A 20,813-nucleotide genomic window follows, 5' to 3' on the forward strand; every position below is an offset into this window, starting at 1 on the left:
TAAAAAAACCACTGCGCACACACAAACACATTAAAAATAAAATAGATTTGCAACAACAAGCACCACCACATGAGAGGCCATTTAAGGACTACTTTAGTCCCTTAGCTAATTTGAGCACATCATGCATAAGATACTCAAATGTAGCTACTAGGAGTTTTGAACTAAAACCTAGTGTGGTAAATTGTCTCCCAACATTCTATGGCCTAGAAAATGAGGACCCATATAATCATTTGGATTATTTTCATGCTGTTTTTCAAACATTTAGATATGAGAATTTTTCAAATGATGATGTTAAACTTATACTATTCTCATTTTCTTTAAAGGATAGAGCTTGTTCATGGCTCAATACATTGTCTGCTAATAGCATTACATCATGGGAATAAATGGTAACAAAATTTTTGAATAAATATTTTCCAGTGCATAAAACCAATGTTATTCGCAGGGAAATTTCAGAGTTTACTCAGAGAGAAGACGTGCAGTTTTTTGAAACATGGGAGCGATTCAATGGGCTACTCTTGAAGTGTCCACATCATGGGTACGAGAAATGACACCAATGCCAATACTTTTTGGAGGGATTATTGCCGAATGTGCAAGAATGGCTAATGGCAACAAGTGGAGGAGAGCTACTGTCAAAAAGTACACAAGAGATTTGGGAATTCTTCCAGCGACAAGCGGATAATTCCCAACAACGGAGTCGGTCACTCAAGAATACAAAAAGATTTAAAGGAGTGAATGAGGTTCACATTGGCGAGTTAATTTCAGAAGTTAAAAAAGTCAAGGAGATGGTTGAAGGTCTCTCTCGACAAATAACATCGTTATCGACTGCTAAATCAACAGAGCCCCATGACCATGACTCATACTTAGATCAAGCCAATGCCATAGGTGTAATGAGAAAACCATCAAATTACAACCCATACTCCAACACATATAACCCTGGATAGAGAGACCACCCCAATTTTTCATGGTCTCAAAAAATGGACCAACAGCTCCAGCTCCACCAATGCAACAAATTCTTCAAATTCCTCAAGCCTCTCAGCCACCATTTAGACCATACAATTAGAACCAGAACTACTCTCAACCCAGACCATAGGAGGATTCATTCCAGAATCTCAAGAATCTTACTCACTCCACGATTAAGCAGCAGAACTGTATCATTGATGGACTACAAAATGAGATGAGAGCAGGCTTTAACTCACAAGCCCAATCAGTTTCAAGCCTCGAGAAGATGGTGGGACAACTTGCTTCTTCAGTTCAGACCTTCGCAATAACTGTTGAGAAAGGTAAATTTCCAAGTCAACCAGTGCCTAATCCTAAAGGAGTACATGAAGCAAGTATCAGTTCACCACGGCAGCATGGAGAGGTCAAAGTAGTCATGACCTTGCGAAAATGAAAAGAAGTCGACAACAAAGTGGAGATGCCAGTGACAAAAGAAAATCAAATTGTGCCTGTGAATGTTGAGGACTCACCATCGGAAGAGAAAGAAGAAACCAACCTACGAGAATATATTCCCAAAACTCCATTTCCTCAGAGGTTAGCTAAAGGAAAGAAGGAAAAATCCATATGTGAGATTCTTGAAATCTTCAAACATGTAAGTGTTAACATCCTTTTACTTGATGCTATAAAATAAGTTACAACTTTGTACTAAAAAAAGAAACATTCATGTTCAAAATAAGGCATTTTTAACAAAAAACGTTAGTTCTATACTCCAACACAAAATTCCTCTAAAATACAAAGACCCAGGCTCCCCTACTATCTCATGTAGTATAGAGAACCACATAATTGAGAATGCTTTGTTGGATTTAGGAGCTAGTATAAATCTGTTGCCTTATTCAGTATTTGTGAAACTTGGACTTGGAGAATTACACCCAACTCCAGTAGTATTACAGCTTGTAGATCGGTCCACGAAAATACCTCGTAGTATTGTGGAGGACGTGCTTATCCAGGTAGACAAGTTTTATTTTTCTGTTAATTTCATTGTAATTGACACTCAACCAATACAAGATTCAAGGAAGCACATCTCCATTATTCTAAGCTGACCTTTCTTGGCAACTGCGGATGCTCACATTCAATGCAGGACTAGAAATATGCAGTTGTCCTTCATTAAAGATAAAAGGTGCATCCTTAGCAAGTAGATTGCATAAGGGTCTAGAAACTTTGCTAAAATCTTTAATGAAACATCTATAAAAACCAGTATGCCCAATGAAAAATCTTACTTCTCTGACTGTTTTGGGTGGAGGAAAATTAGAAATGAGATCCACCTTGGCTTTGTTAACCTCAATACCTTTGCTCGAAATGATGTGACCGAGAACAATACATTGTTTTACCATAAAATAACATTTCTCTCAATTTAAGACTAAGTTTTTCTTGATACATCTCTGCAAAACTAGTGTTAGATGATGTAAACATTGATCAAATGAATCACCAAAGACAGCAAAGTCATCCATAAAGACTTCAAGGAATAGTTCAACCATATCAGAAAAAATGCTTAATATGCATCGTTGAAATATAGCAGGTGCATTACATAATCCAAATGGCATCCTCCTATATGCAAAAGTGCCAAAAGGGCAAGTGAAAGTGGTATTCTCTTGATCTTTTGGTGCTATGAAAATCTGATTATATCCTAAGTAGCCATCTAGAAAGCAATAAAATTCATGGCCTGCTAATCTATCAAGCATTTGATTGATAAATGGTACATGAAAATAGTCTTTACGTGTGACAGAATTCAACTTTCTATAATCAATGCATGCACGCCATCTTGTAGTCACTCTAGTGGATATCAATTCATTATCGGCATTCGTAACTACTGTGACTTTTGACTTTTTAGGGACAACTTGCACAAGACTGACCCATGAACTATCAGAAATGGGGTAAATAATACCTGCATCTAATAGCTTAAGGACTTTAGTTCTAACAACTTCTTTCATGTTAGGATTTAACTGACGTTGCATTTCCCTAATATGTTTAACATTTTCATCAAGGTGAATGTAATGCATACAGTTTACTGGGTTTATACCTTTTACGTCCGCTATGGTCCATCATAATGCTCCTTTGTGCTCTTTTAAAATATCCAACAACTTACCTTTTTGTTCGTCATTTAGGGATGATGAGATGATTACCGGCATAGTACTTTCGTGTCCCAAAAATACATATTCCTAAGTATTGGGTAATGGTTTAAACTCAAGTTTCGGTGGTGATTCTGATGATGGGATGAGTTTCTTCTCTGATGGTGCTAGTTGTTCAACTCTTGACTTCCATTTATTGGTATCCATGGATGGTGCTGAGTCAAGTAGGGCGTTGACCTCATCTACTGATCTGTCAATATCAAAATCCAAACCAAAGTGAGTTAAACATGTTTGTAAAGAGTCATCACTAAGGTTTAAAAGAAAAGTATCATCAACTAATGCTTCAATTAAATCCACATCAACAATTCCATTATCTCCATTATGAGGTTGTTTGGCAATATTAAAAATGTTCAGCTCCATAGTTTCCTTCAAAATTAGCCATATCAATATCAAATATTGATATTGCTACCCCACTTAACAGCACTTTAATCTCTTGCTATTAAGATCAACATCCTACCCCACTTAACAGCACTTTAATCTCTTGCTATTAAGATCAATATCAATATCAAATATTGATATTGCTTTTACCCTTTACAGTTTTAGTTTTAATTCAATGCAATTATAGTGCAATAAAAAGAAAAATAGAGGATAAAAAATACCTTTAATCTTTTCCAAACCAATGGGTGATAAGCACTAATTTGAATTTTCTATTATTCGTCCTAAAGATCTCACGAAGGAGATTATGAATCATTCACGCAAGAATATTTCCTCAATAGATATCTAACTCAAAATTAGCCTTCAAATAATTGAATGCTTATTTAATTCCTATATTTTAACTTAATTATCCATTTAGTTCATGTCTTGTGGTTTTTGAAAAATTAAAACAATTGTTGACAACATCACTCATCATTCAGCCCCCAAACTGGAGCTTACCATTTGAGCTCATGTGTGAAGCATCTGATTATGCAGTAGGAGCAATATTAGGACAAAGAGTTAATTGAATTCCCTATGTTATTTATTATGTTAGTATGACATTGAATGATGCACAGTTGAACTATTCAACTACTGAAAAAGAAATATTAGCAGTAGTATTTGCATTGGAAAAATTTTGATCTTATCTCATTGGTTGTAAAATAATTATATTCACAGATCATGATGCTCTTAAATATCTTCTTACAAAGAAAAATGCAAAAGCTAGACTAATTCGTTAGGTGTTACTTTTGCAGGAATTTGACTTGGAATTTAAAGATAACAAACGCACAGAAAATATTGTGGCAGACCATCTCTCTCGCCTATATTTTGACACAATTACAGAGCCATTAACATTGAATGAATCATTTTCAGATGAACAATTAATGAGTGTGGAAGTATTACCTTGGTATGATGATATAGTTAATTATCTTGTTATAGGTCAACTTCCAGAGCATTGGACCAAGCAATGCAAGGCCAAATTTTTTGCGGAAATAAAGAATTTCTTTTGGGATGACCCTATTTGTTCAAGTATTGTTCAGATCAAATTGTTAGACGATGTGTCCCAAAAAGAGAAATTCGGAATATTCTTTCATTCTGCCATAATAAGCTTGTGGAGACCATTTCAGTGCTAAGAAAACAGCTACTAAAGTTTTACAATGTGGTTTTTATTGGCCAACTATATTTCGAGACGCTTACACTTTCTGTTCTTCATGTGATAGGAGTCAACGAATGGGGAGCATTACACAAAGGAACATGATGCCATTAAATCCAATTTTAGTGGTTGAGATTTTTTATGTATAGGGTATCGACTTCATGGGACCCTTTCCCCCTTCTTTTGGCCATCAATACATATTGGTTGCTGTTGACTATGTATCAAAATGGGTAGAAGCAATTCTATGTAGAACCAATGATCACAAGGTGGTGATAGGATTTTTGAAAAGCAACATTGTTTTATGCTTTGGATTCCCTCGAGCAATAATCAGTGATGTTGGTGCCCACTTTTATAACAAAGCATTCAAAGTTCTTTGTCAAAGTATTCAATCACTCACAAAATGGCGACCTCATATCATTCGCAAACTAGTGGCCAAGTTGAGATCTGCAATCGAGAAATAAAGCACATATTAAAAAAGACAATGAGGCCAGACATAAAAGATTGGTCATTAAGACTTGATAATGCATTATGGGCATATAGAACGGCTTTCAAGACCCCAATTGGGATGTCACCCTACAGGTTATTATATGGAAAAGCTTGCCACCTACATGTGGAACTCGAGCATCGTGCATATTGGGCCATCAAGAAATTCAACTTTGACATGCAGCAAGCTAGCTCAAAAAGAAGATTACAACTGACAGAACTTGAAGAAATTCGTAATGATGCATACGAAAATGCCAAAATTTACAAGCAACGAATGAAAGTCTTCCATGACAAGCAAATTATGAGAAAATCTTTCACTCCAGGTCAGAAAATACTTTTATTCAATTCTCGTTTGCACCTATTCTCAGGTAAGTTACGCTCTCGTTGGTCTGACCCCTTTATTGTTCATACTGTTTTTCCACATGGGGCAATTGAAATTAAGGACTCAAAGAACGGTGTCACGTTTAAAGTTAATGGTCAAAGATTAAAGTCATATCTAGAGTACCAACCACATGGAGAGGACACCGAAATAAATTTGAATGACCCACCACATTTGAATTGAGTTTTTTCTTTCTTTTCGGTGATTTGATTTTTTTTCTTTCTTTTTATTATTATTTTGCTAATTAAAATTATTTTTGCATAAGTGTGTTTGTTTAACCATTAAGTTTTCTCTTATCATTGTTAATCATGAGTGTCATAGCTAAGCAGTTCCTCCTGGACATTCTTAAACCACTTCAACGTGTAAAATCTCATCTCAAAAAGCAGATTCGATTTTGCAAAACACATCGTATTTGGGCTCTGCAATCACCAGAGTTAGTATCCTATGTTGAAGATTTAGAAAGCCAACTCAGAGACATTGAGAGAAGTGTCTACAACATCCAGTTAGAGCTTGAGGTAAATTCAATAAAAGGACGATTTTAATTTTCTTTGTTTGTTTTAATTTATTTTTCTGTTTGTGTGCTTTAGTTTGTTACCCCGGTGAAGTGGTGGATAACGGTACTCCGTGACAATCAAGTCAGTTACTTCAGTTTCCTATAATAATTGATATTTTGAGGCGAAGGTATGGACAAAAATGAGATTCTAGTAAAGCTTTACAATCGATTTCCTTCACTTCCTCAGAATGCCCTCCTTACAATCTATAAAGCTCGGTCCGAACGCATGCGATTGCTCATGAGGAATAACATATCTGCTGACGTCCGTTGGTTGATCGAGGCTAAAGTAAGATTGGCAGGTGAGTGACCTCCAAAATTTATTGCATACATGCCTGGTTTTGGTAAAGAAAATTATGCAAGAAAACGAAGAGCTCGAAGAATTTCTGTTGCTTGTAAAAAATGTGCTAGAATGAGATGCAATAAAAACCTATGTTCTTTAGGAATGGTGTCTGATAACAGGAAAAATAAGATTCAATTCATTAGAGATGGCTTGAATAAAGAGTCATTGGATGATATCCTTTTATCTCTTGAAATGCATCCCAGTGGATATGTGCAAGGAGCGATTCTCCAATTATGGCTATTATTCCAGAAAGAGCATGCACGATATAGTCTCGGGAATCTGACTATAAACGACCCTGTTTGCCAGTTTATAAGAAAACTGGATGGGAAGCCTATCCTCGACCCATAAAGGGCGTTCAAGTCGTTTCTGGACGTAAAACCAAAGGAAGATGTGAGCCACAGTCACAACTACCTATAAATACCCTTTTACTTTACTGTTGTCTTATTTCATTCTTGTTTTATTGTTTGCATTCTTGTCTTTAATAATTTTATCACTATTTACTTTTTCTTTTTTACTGTTTCCTTTTTTACTCTTAAGCCATGTGCTTTACGCGTTATTTGACACTGACATGCTACCTCATACACAGATGTGACCCACTGTCACCAAGATTATTAAATATGATTTTTGGTCAAGCACTCACAAATTATTTTTGAGAAGTATCCCAATGGCAGCTACTCCCAATAGACAATTCAAAAATATTTGTGTGCTCTCTGGATTTAACTATGGCAAATATAAAGAGTTCGTTGAGGCGGCCATAGATCTTGGTTGAAGTATAGTAGAGAGAAAATTACACTTGGTGTATGGAGGAGGTAATTGAGGGTTATCAAAATTGGTCTCAGAAGCTGCTTTTGTCAGAGGAAGCCAAGTGTTAGGCATCATCCCAAGAGCCCTAAAACCTTTGGATAGTTTGTCTGACTCACCAACTAGAGAAGAATTAGTCATCTCAAGTATGCAAGAAAGAATAACTTAAATACTTAATCATATTGATGCTTTTATTTTCCTTCCAGGAGATCTTGCAACACTAGAGGCACTTATCACACTAGCATCTTAGGCCCATCTGCACATTCACCAAAAACCTATCGGTTTGTTAAATGTCAATAACTTTTATGATGACTTCATCACATTTCTTAACCATGCAATAAAAAACTATTTCATTCATTCCAATGTGAAAAAGTTTTTTATTTGTGCTCACATTGCTAATGAGCTACTTGATATGTTACAAGCTTATAGACCAGAGCCAGACCCATTGACCTTTGTGTTGGAGCGTCCAAATAATGATAGTACCAGTAGCTGCAGTAAGAAGTACAAATTAGATTTAACTCTCCGCTTGTAAATATTTTCTTCTGTGTTGCACTACCCAGGTAATGTCTTTTAAACTCTACTTCTTTCCTTTAAAACATTAAGGACAATGTTTCATTCTGGTTGAGGGGAAGGAATAGTCGACAATTGTGGAATCTTGGTTAACTTTTTACTTATTTTTTATTGTAGAAACTAACTGTTGCTAACTTTTTGTATTGAAGATGGCTGAATATGGAGTATAGTGACTCTAGAAAAGCATCTTCATCGTTTGAAAAAAAAATAAAAAAAAATCAGACATTTTCTTTTTCTTTATTAAGCTTTGATATTCATTTTTCTTCCTCTTTTTAATTTCTCCTTTATAAATATATATTTTTAAATTTTTGAGCCGAAGATGGCGGAATATGGAGTGTAGTGCCTCTAGAAACGTATCTTCTTAGTTAAACAAAAAAAAAGCGTTTTCTATTTTTATCATTTTAAGTGTAACTTTTCTAATTAGTTTTTCGGCATCATTTTCACATTTCTGCATACATATTTTCCTTTCATGTTTAGAATAGGTTGGGGGGTAGGATGTTGTTTAAAAAAAATTGTGTGATTTGTTTTAACATTGGATGACATGATTAATTTCAAATTTTAGTATTTGTATTATCTTTGGTCTTAAGTCGGGTTACGCTATGTTTGCTACTCTACATGTTGATGTCGGAGACAAATATAAGCTGCTTGAAGGAATGAACATGTCATAATAAGTACCAAGTGAGTTTTTGAGCCTATCATTTTTCTTGGAGAGTAACCATTTTGCCCATTCTTCATACAGCTTAGCAGTTTATTATTTTATACACGATCTCTAGATTTCTTTTGAGTTAACCCTTAAAAAAAATTGTAAAATTAAAAAAAAAATGTGTGTTGCTACATCTAGAGGCCCATCTAACTAGTAGATATGGAAGATTATTTAGAGCCCTAAAAGACGATGGAAAGACCATCTTTGATATGTTTGAACCTTTCTAGCCATCCCTTTTGTGAAATATCCATAGTTAACCCTTTTGAGCCTTAAAATATATATATATATATTTTCTTTGTCAAACTTATCATTTTGACCCACTCCGATTTGGAGTATTACCCGATATCTTATAAGTTTCATCACCTATTTATGTTTGAGAAAAATATAAATAATTATTTTGTTCAGTGACGTTGTGCCAAACAAAAGTAAAAAACAAAAATTGTTGTTTCAAAAAAGAAAAAAAACAATAATAGGTGAAATCCACCTTGCAAATTCCAAAAAAAAAAATTCTCTGCAATTTTCTCAAACACACACTTTATTTTCCTTATTTCCCCTCTTTTGTTAGCCGTGTCCCATGTCCCTAGCCTACGTTACGTCATAATAAAAGTCCTTCTTGATTTTAGGGAACTATTATCTGAAGTAGAAGCTAGTTATATGGGCTAAAAAGATGTAGTGGTGCATAATAAAAAAATAAATAAATAAATTGGGTTGACTAGCATTTTTGTTTGACTTGAGATCATATTATTTTTAAGCTGATGGCATATTTCTTTCATCTTGGTGAGAGCATGTGATATCACTTTTTTATTATTTTCTCTCTCAATTACCATTCATTAGAGTGACTATTTTTATTGGGTTTAATTTCTTTAAAAAAAGAGTGTCACTATTTCTAATGAGATTTTGGGGTTTAACATGTCATTCTTAAAAGTAGCTGTGACAAAGTCTACTAGGCTGATTCATGTGGATGGTTGATGTGGGTGTGATGTTTCTTTAGACTGGAGATAATGCTTATACTTTTATTTGATTACTATCATTTATCTGATTGAATAAACATGATTGTTAAAAAATATATATTTTTTGGATTTGAATTTTGTTTTCGCTTTATTTGCTAGGGACTAGCAATAAGCTAATTAAGGGGTGTGTTGAGTGTTAGAAAATGTATATTTATAAAAGAGAAAATCGTCATTTTACAATTCAAGTTTTACTAACACCCTTACTTTTATGTATTTAACATTCTTTTAATTTAATTACGTGTGTTTTATTTTAATTAAGTATTTTATGTATTTTAAGGGCATCATGGTCATTTCACAATGAACGAGAAATCAGACGGCAAAACGAATATCACTTTTGAACTCAGGACAGTCGAAAACCTTAGAAGGAGCATAAAAGGAAAAAGGTCATTGTTCACATGTACGGTATTGTCTACGTTACTGTTCACGACACTGTTCATATAGACGGATCGATGACATGGCATTGACCGATGAGGTGTCACGATCCTGTTGCACTAAAATTCTTATGTACTGTTGATCGATGACATGGCAGCATATCAATGGACCAAAAATCTCGCGTACGATACATGCATTACACATGATTATTTTCAACCAAACCGCGTCACTGTTCAAACCGATTGACTGTTCAAACCGCGTGGTCAAACCGTGTCAATGTTCAAACCACGTGGTCAAACTGCGTACTGTTGACGAATACTGTTGACTGATGACGTGGCGCAATCCTAAGCATCCAAATTGTTTTTAATCCGATGGTCATGATCTACTCAATGTATCTATAAAAAAAGGACCTCTCTCCCCTAATTTGATATCTCTGAATCCATTTTTGGGCTCTATTTTCTGTAATTCCTTTTATATCTTATATTTTCTACGTATTTTAATACATTTCCATTTTGCCCCTAGTTCAATTATGAGTAGCTAACTTTCTTTCAAACTTGGGTTGAAGGTGAAGTCTCAACATGTGTCATGGGCTTTATCTGGTAAATTTATTTTCTCTTCCCCTCTAGTTTTTGTGGATGTTTTAACTTCTCGTCGACAAATAATAATAATCTTATCTAGATACCGCCCTAGTTTCATCGGCTCCCTAGTACAAGGTTATTATTATTTGGCACGATAAACCCTTAGCACCATATTGATTAGAGTGTAGTTCATGAGGTGTGGAATCCCCTCTCATGATTTAATTGGCATTAATAAGAAATATTTAGCCTATGGTGCATGTTGATATGAATCCAGATACCTAAGTACGTCATTTCAATAGATTTCTCTTCAATTTATTCTCACCATTTCAATTCCAATTTTAGGATAATCTATGTCACTTTCACCACAAATCCAAACATCCATTTAGAAAAATTAATTCTGCACACAATTAGAATCAACCTCCTTGTGGGATCGACACTCGTCCTCATTAATCTATTCTACAATAGATTCGTGCATTTGCGAGTTCAATAAAATTTGCACAACATTACTCAATACCAACAATTTAGTTTTAGACTCTAATATCTTTTTTTAGACTCTAATATCTTGCACTTACACATTTACATATTTCCTTTGCAATGGATAAACTTGCTCAGTTCTTGCATCAACCTTCAGAAATTCATTGGTCTACAGTCAAGCGGCTCCTTTGATATTTAAAGTATACCACTCATCATGGGCTCCTTCTTAAACACAATCAACCTTTACATTTCATTGCCTTCTTTAATGTTAACTGGGCTAGTAATAAAGATTATTATAGTTCTACAACAGCTTACATCATTAACCTTGGTGGAAATGCAATATCTTGGTGCTCCTATAAACAAAAATCAGTTGCTCGATCTTCAACAAAGGTTGAGTATTGTGCTCTTATATCCACTGCGATAGAAGTATTTGGCTAAAAATTTACATATCTCTCTTCCACTACCCCACCACTTATTGCGATAATATTTGCACGACATATCTTTCGGTCAATCCCATTTTTCATTAAAAAATGAAGCATATAGCATGATTTTGATCGTGATCATGTAACTATAACTAACTTTGGTGTCTCTTATATATCTGTCAAGGATTAGCTTGCCCTTACTAAACCACTATATCACTAACTCATTATTACTCTTCGAAACAAGATTGTTATCTTCAATGGGAGTACCATCTTGAGGGGGCATAATGGATTAATCACATTTTTTAATTTTTCTCTAGATTCTCATCCCACAAATCAAGCCATATCAAATATAATGACACCAATTTAGGATTGTGATTGTATCAATTCTTGTAATTATATCTCCAAGATTGACTGTATATAAATATTCACATCTCAATGAATAAAAATATGTTCATCTTATCATTCAATTTTCTTTATAATCTATGAATAATGTAATTCGCAGCACTTTATCTAAAGAAGCAAAATGGCTTTCCTATTTAAAGTTTACATTGAGATGATGAGCTCATTTGGTTGGACAGATTACTTTGTGTTTTTCCATTGCTAATCTTTCCAAAATCCACACAAATATACATGTTCATAGTGATATTAGCTTAACGTATAATTTACTTATTTCTTAGTAGCTGCAACAATAAAATTAACTAGTAAACTAATCACTTAAGCATCTTTACAATTAACGAATAACTTTTGCACTTAAATGATAAATGCCAAGAATAAACTTTGGCCACACTCTCGCTTAAACCATTGGCCACGTCTCCACGATATATGTTCATTGTGATCTCAGTTTTTTCTTCTTCTTTTTTTTTTGATAACTCAACAAGTTGTTAATTAGAGCTTAAAGTTAATTTGATAAAATTATATCTATTTCTTACACAAAATTTTTAAAGATTACAAATTATCTTATAAATCTCAATTTAGTATTAGAGCTTAATATCTAATTGTTTCAATAGCTTGTTCAAGTAATAGTGAAGTCATTGTTTCCTCTCTTACCCTTTTAACGTGTAACTATCAAATTAATTGACACATCTCAACCAAATTCGTTTGTCAGGTAAGAGGCAGATCGCGTGAAAACTCACTCTCTTATTTATCTCATGCTCATATCTAAAGCTCATAACATAAATTTAACCCATGAATATATAAAACTGGCCTCGAGCTTGTATTATAGACATATAATAGCATTTGTGCCTTATTCGAAAACAAATTAGAATCTTGCACACTTCAAATATCTCTATACATACAAACAACTTAAATATATATACATGAATGTGCTCAAAATGCAAGTCATGCAGTAATACGTATCATGAGCTCACCTCAATTGATTAGAAACTGAATTGCATGAAAATCTCACGGAAACCGATCATGGTTTACTAGTAGGTTCGTTAAGGCTCTTCTGAATTCCTTCTTACTTATGCTTTTCCCATTGATTCATTGGATTCAAACTAACTTCTTAATTCCATTTCTCATAATTTTTCCACTTTGGCTTCTTACTTTCCTTATTTTCTTTAACTTCTTTCTTTTTTTTTTCTCTTTTTTGGTTTCCTTATCTGCTTTTCTATTTCTTTTCTATTTTTCTTTTATTCGCTCTCAGTTTTAGATTCTCCAAATTAAGAAAAATAAGGCAACTTCCAATTTATTTAAACTTTATATACCACATAAATGAAACAAATAGAGGCAACAAGCATGAGGTGGTAAGTGAAGTAGGGGAAATATAAAAGTGAAGCATGCATGAGACTTTAATGTAGTAGGCAGCTGGCTGCTTTCAATCTAATAATCCACATGTGGCTTATTAAGGCAGAAGTAGGTGCATGACAATTTCTCCCAACTTATAAAAATTGTATCCTTGAAAATTTATGTAACTGAAATAAATATGGGTATTGTAACTGCATTTATTCCTCATGCTCCCAAATGGCCTCCTTTGTAGTATGACTCTTCCACATCACTTAACCAATGAAATTGTCTTACTGCTCAACACATGTTGTTTCCAATCAAGGATATGAATTGGCTCCATTTCATAATTAAAATCCACTGCCATCTGGGCTGATTCTATATCTAAAACATAAAAATGATCATAAATATACTTCTATAGCATCAAAATATGAAAATCATTATAAACTCGTGATAACTCTAGAGTTTAGTAAGCAACTCGACCAACATCCTGAATAATTTCATATGTGCCTATATATCGGGCTCAACTTCCTAAGTTTTGCAAATAGATGCACACCTTTTCAGGGAGAAATTTGTAAGAAAATCCTATTACCCTCTATAAAACTCAAGTGGTTTCTGACACTATTCTGCATAATTCTTTTATATGTCTTGTGCTATATTTAATTTTTTTTTCTAATGAATATAATCTTGTTATTAGTATTCTAAACAATTTGTGGATCTAACAACTGCCTTTCTTGGAATCATCCAAACAGATTGGAATCCTGCATTTGATTACTAGTTTGATAACTATTATTATAAGTAAACTATATCAAGGGCAAGTATGTATCCAAATTACTTTTACATGCTGAAGTGGATCTTCTAAAATCTGAATAACCCTCTCTGATTGTCTATTAGTCTGTGGATGAAAAGCTTTAGTAAAATTTAATGTAATACCCATAGCTTATCGTAAACAAGGCCAAAACTTATAAATGAGGTAAAAGTGCTCCAGAATAAACCACTACTAAGTCTGCTCCTAAAGATTCTCAAATTAATGAAACGAAAGATACAACACTTTTAAATGGGATATTAAACTCGAAAACTTCCTACTGACAGCATCAACTATCTGATTTGCCTTACCTGGATAGTAATCAACAATACAATTATAATATGCAATCAGCTCAACCCACATTTGTTATCTCAGATCGAATACCTTTTGTGAATATAAGTACTTCAAGCTCTTGTGATATATGTAAATCTCATAAGTAACTCCATATAAGTATGCTTATATGTCTTTAATACAAACACCACTATTGTGAGCTCTAGATCGTGTGTCAAACAATTCAGTTCTAATGTCTAAACAATCAAAAAGTTTAGATAGTTTCATTTCTAAGCTAAATTAATACACAACCTAATTCCTATCTGGACGCATCACTGTAAATTAATGAATCCCTTAATACGTAATGGAAGTGTAAGAATTAGAGCTCAAGTCAATCTTATTTTGAGTTCTTGGAAACACTGTTCATAAGTTTGCTCAAATTTCACTTTCGTTATTGTCAGCTTCGTTAAAGGTAAAGCTATCTTAGAAAAGCATTTAACAAATCTTCGGTAATACCCTGCCAAATCAAGAAAACTCTTGATCTCTACAATATTAGTCGAGCAATCCTAATTCACTACAACTTCTATTTTTAAGGATCACATAAATACCCTCAACCAAAATCAAATGGCCTAAGAGTACAACTCTATTTAGCCAGAATTGACATTTACTAAATTTAGCATAAAGCTACCAATGTCTCAAGATTTGTAAAAAAATCCTCAAGTGCTCTACTTGTTCCTCTTTATTACTTGAAAATGTCAAGATGTAATCAATAAATACAATAATAAACCAATCTAAATAGGAATAAAACAACTGATGATTCACAAAATCTATAAATAATGATGGGGTATTAGCTACCCCAAATTGCATCATTAGAAACTCATAATGCCCATAAGGATTCCTGAATATGGTTTTAAGTACATCGGCATCTCTAATATTTAATTGATGATAAACCTGAGCATAAATCTATCTTCGAGAAAATTGTTGCACCCTATAACTAATTGAATAGATCATCAATATGAGAAATTGGATATTTGTTATAAATATTGAATTTATTCAATTGTCTGTAATCTATAAACAATCTCATAGTCTTTTCCTTTTTCTTCATAAATAATGCTGGTTCCCACAGAGATATATTATGTTTGATGAAGCCCTTATTATTTAATTCTTATAACTGTAACTTTAAATTTCATAGCTCTAATAAAGTCATCCTATATGAGGCCATAGAAATAGTGACAGATTTATATGTCTAAAAATATGATTTTAGTGACAAATTTTTGCTTCTGTCCTAACTTGTCATAAACTTATATTTGTCACTATAAGATGTGTATTAGTGACACATAATACTTGCGACTATTTACTAATTGCCACTATATGTTTTAGTGACGGTGGCAAATGTTACACATAAACAACGACATATAGTCTGTCACTAAATTTATTTTGTGACAGATTTTATATATATACAGATATTTTTTTTCCATCACAATAGATCACTTTTTTTGTAGTGAGGGGTCATACTTGAAATCAAATCGATAGTAAACTCTACTCTACATCTCTGTCAGTGGCAAACCAAGAAGGGTTTTACGAAAGACATTTAAATACTCTTTAACTAAAGGAATATTTTTTAATTTCACATCACTGACTCGAGTATCAATAACATGAGCTAACTAAGTGAAACAACTTTTTATGAGTAATCGTTTAGAAGAAATAACATATATTAATTAAATAAGAAGAATGGTCTGTTGCTTTTTACAGAAAATGATATTAGATTCTCCAAATTACCTGAAAGCCACTTTTTTTTTAAAACAGACCACTGTAGTATGATGGTTTGCAAGCCTTTATATTCTTATTCTTTCGTTAAAATCATAAATGTCTAAGGGAATCAAGCCTAATACCATGTCATTATGACCCACTCTTACTATATAATCTCGAAGTATACTTTCAGTCAACAAAGAATCACTAACCAATATAGCTATTAATAAAGTATAATCTAGTGGCCTCATTTCTCTATCACAAAATTCAAAATGGCATAGGCCTCCTGTTAATTCAAAGTAAATACAAGTGCCTATGTATATGGTCTGCCTTGCTGACTCCTCTGTTGACTGTCACTAGTCTCTCTTGTACTAGACTCAGGCCTACTGGTAAGTATGGATGCTCCTCTCTAGCAACCTCTTTGCTCTTGAAACTGACTACTGCTACTCTGAAAGTGACAAGAGTCCTGATCTGGCATAAAACTACTGCTCAATGTTAAGATCGAACAATTCTTTTTTAAGTGTTCCTGCTGTCCACAATAAAAGTAACACGACGAACCACTTATGCATTGTCCCCTATGATATCTGCCATAAATATTACATTGACAGCAATTACTTCTATTAGCACTATGGCTCTAATGGACTTTGTCACTGCTACTAAAGGGTCTCTTCCCCCGAGAAAACTTTAGTCATCAATTGTACTACTGGTTAGCTAAGAAATCTCCATGCTTCATCTCTTTCCTTTGAGTTTTACTATTGGGTTCACAAATTGGCCAGATAAGGCCTCATTTGTGCTGTTATGACTCAACCCTACATGCCTCTAGATTCTCGTAATAGTTCTAACCAGTGTGTCAAAATCTGTACATTCTAATTTGATTACTATAGTTTGTATGTCCTTTCGAAGATCCTCATTCAAGTCTTATACATTTCTCTCTCTCACTTGGTACAGTAAATAAGACAAAAATATCAATAACTTAGAAAATTTATACTCGTGCTTCTCTATTGTCATAGATCCTTGTACAACTATCACAAGCTCATTCATCTTGTCCTCCTAATAAATAATATGAAGGAATTTATCAGTGAATTCTTTTTGAAAATCTATCCAGGTAATAGTTCCATGTCTGTCACATCAATGTAACACAGACATCTACCAGTGATACGCATTGATCCCTAGTGTAAAAATCCAATGGAGGATAACTTCTTCTCATTGTTATATTTCATCACATCGAAGACCCTCCTCAGTTGGATTAATTAAAACTCTGAACTCGCTAAATCTTTAATGCTCTAAATGGTTTTAATCTATAAATTACTATACATTCGATCATAATTTCTGTGACTGTATGAATTTCAACTTTAATATGAGCAATAAGAGTAATATACTGTTAATCTTTCTAAAAATCGATCTAGAGTAGATCTGACTATTGGCTTCTGATTAACATATAATTTTATCGGGAGCTGAATCTGTGTGATCACATGTATAAGAATACATATGGAATGGACTCGCACATCTCATTTATTAAGGTTTCTTTTTATCCTCTTTTGCAAAACTGAACCCAGTTCTGTTATAGATTTCCTGCGAGGTTGGCCATGTATTCACATGTTGTGTCATCATGATATCATTAATGATATATGAAACCTGCATGTGTCATGTTATAGTGTACAGAATCTATAACCAGGCTCTAATACCAAATTGACATGACCTGACCGACCTAACCCATTTGTCGGATCAGTAACGGACCACGTAAAAACTCACCATACTACTTATTTCATGCTCATATTTAAAGCTCGTAACAAAAATTAAATCCATAAGTATATAAAATTGGCCTTAAGTCTCTACTATAGAGTATAAACATATAATCACATATGTGTCTCATTTGCAAACATATTCGAAAGTTGCACACTTCAAATCTCACTATAAATGCATGCGTCTTAAATATATACATATATAAACATAAATATGCTCAAAATGCAAACCATGAAGCAATATGTGTCGCGGGCCTAGTCTCAACTAATTAAAAACTGAACTAAGTGAAAATCCTGCAAAAACATATCCTTGCTCATTGGCGGGTTCGTTTAGGCTCCTATAAATTCCTAGGTACTTAGACTTCTCCAACTGATTTACCATTTATAAATCTAATTGTCCAATTCCATTTCCTATGACTTTTCAACTTTGGCTTCACACTTTTCTTATTTTCTTTAATTTCTTTCTTTCTTTCTCTCTCGGTTTGCTTATTCGCTTTTCTATTTCTCTTGTATTTTTCTTTTGTTTGCTATCGATTTTGGATTCTCCAAATTAAGAAATATGAAGCAGCTTGCAATTTATTTCAACTTTACATGCCACACCGAATGAACCAAGTAGGAGGCGGCAAGCATGAGTTGGCAAGCGAAGCAGGAGAAGCATATAAGTGAAGCATACATGAGACCTTAGTGAAACAAGGTTGCTGACTGTTTTCAATTTAATAAGCCACGTGTGGCTTCTTAATGCACAAGCAGGTGCATGACATTAACAAAGCGATTCGCACATTCAAAAGTGAAACAAAATCCCATTAAGATAAGTGAAGCATACATAAGACCTTAGCGCAACAAGGTCGCTGACTGTTTTCAATTTAATAAGCCACGTGTGGCTTCTTAATGCACAAGCAGGTGCACGACATTAACAAAGCGATTCGTACATCAAAAGTGAAACAAAATCCCATTAAGATTTAAATGCACGCCAAAGGAGAATAGATGCTAAAGGGGCGTATGTATAAAGAGAGGAATTAATCATATAAAGTTACATATTCTATCATGATCGACATGCAAAAGAATTATTGATGATTTTAAGAGAATAAAAAAAAATTATATAATTTCCAAGGTCTCAGTACTCAAAAGCAATTTATTCATCGATCAGTATCTGATCACGTGACGGATCTAGCAAACAGGATGGGACTTATATTTCGAAAATTCTTTGACTAGTATAATTGTCGTATCAAATTGATCTCAAGCCCTTAAATTGCTTTCATTATATATCTGTTTATCGGTTGTAATAATGACTAATTATATATAACTTCATTTCAAAAAGTACTTAAGCAAAACTCTCCAATGCCACATTTATTGAACTGTTGCATCATTCTTCATACCCTAATATTAGAGCGTTAATATTAATACCTTGAGTAATTTTTACTCCCTTGACCGCAACCAAATTAAATTTGAGACCTCGCCTGCAATCTCATCCTTGTATTTTTTTTGTCTTAAAATAATTCAAATAAACTGTTTATGATCAAATTAAATACTGAAGATTTTACGAGTCCATTGTGGAAGAAGCAATTGTGAGAATTTTGAGTAATGAATTTGTAACTATTTTATTATTTTGCAATGTACAATGCTGCTGACTTATATAGCTGATCAGATTTATCATACAGCTCAGCAACTCAGATTTACAATTACTAAAAACAAGTAATGCGTGTGTTATCTATTTAAATCTCAGCCGCTCATCTATAACTAGATTGTTACACACATAATGGTTGAGGAATCTCTGTGTAATTGTTCTGCCAACTTGGATATCTTTCTTCTTCACGTGTGTGTTGCATCACCTTACTTGTGTGAGCATCATCCTTGGTAATCAAGTAAGCTCCAGCTGGCACTCCCAAGTGAGCTGATCCAAGTTCAGCTTCATCCTCAAACTTAACATCCCTTCTCAAACTTAAGTCTCTAGGAGAGACTTTAAGTTTGTTTCTGAAGAAGCTGAACTTGGAATAAGTGAGTGATTTAGTTAACACATCTGCAGTTTGATCATTGCTGGACACAAAAGCAATTTCGATCTCTTTCTTCTCAACTTTGTCTCTGATAAAATGAACATCTATCTCTATGTGTTTAGTCTTAGAATGGAGAACTGGATTTGTAGCAATTGCAGCTGCACTTGTACTGTCACTTAACAACAGAGGAGTACAGTTGAGTTTTAATCCCAATTCTTGCAGTAATGAACATATCCAAGTTACTTCTGCACTAGCTAATGCCATGGCTCTATATTCAGATTCAACTGAGGACTTAGATACCACACTTTGCTTCTTAGAACTCCAGCTAATCAAATTGTCACTTAAGAAAACACAATACCCACTAGTGGACCTTCTATCATCAGGGTCACTTCCCCAATCAGCATCTGAATATGCTATAAGATCAAAGGAGTCAGACTTCTTGAATGTCAAGCCATAGTCAATTGTTTCCTTTAGATACCTGAGTACCCGTTTGCAAGCTGACCAATGTGGCTGCAGAGGATTGGACATAAATTGACTTAACTTGTTGACTGCATAAGCAATTTCAGGCCTGGTTAATACAGCATACTGCAGTCCTCCAATGGCTCTCCTGTATTGAGTTGAGTCAGCATGTATTTCCCCCATATTTTTGCTCAACTTCTCTGTAGTTGCTAGTGGAGTGTCTGAGCCATTACAGTTCTTTAAATCAAACTTAGTAAGTAGTTCCTTCAAATATTTTGATTGTGACAAAAACAGAGTATCTTCATTCCTTGTGACTTCAATGCCTAGAAAGAAGTTAAGCTGACCCAAATCTTTTAGAGCAAAAGCATTTCCCAGATTACAAATAAGTTGCTCTATTTCAACATTATTGCTTCCAGTGATTATGATATCATCCACATAAACTAGTAGGATGATCAGCTCATTTTCATTTTGTTTGAAGAACAGTGAAGTGTTTGATTTTGCTCGACAGAAATTCCATGATTCAAGTACTGATCTTAACTTATCAAACCAGGCTCTTGGTGCCTGTTTCAAACCATAGAGGGCCTTCTTTAGCTTACAAACATATCTTGGGTGATCTGTATCCACAAAGCCTTCAGGCTGAGGCATATAAACAATTTCAGTTAACTCCCTATTTAGAAAGGCATTATTAATGTCAACTTGTCTCA

At 33.9% G+C, this 20,813-nt stretch overlaps 1 non-coding gene across 1 annotated transcript; it reads right to left on the minus strand.

Annotated features, from left to right (window-relative positions):
- Window positions 1-434: 434 nt before the first annotated feature.
- On the minus strand, window positions 435-538 carry LOC112097473. Its single transcript, XR_002905005.1, has one exon. It is a non-coding gene; the product is annotated as a small nucleolar RNA R71 (small nucleolar RNA).
- Window positions 539-20,813: the final 20,275 nt, after the last annotated feature.

Source organism: Citrus clementina, unplaced genomic scaffold (assembly GCF_000493195.1).
Source record: "Citrus clementina cultivar Clemenules unplaced genomic scaffold, Citrus_clementina_v1.0 scaffold_6, whole genome shotgun sequence".
NCBI classification, from domain to species: Eukaryota; Viridiplantae; Streptophyta; class Magnoliopsida; order Sapindales; family Rutaceae; genus Citrus; species Citrus x clementina.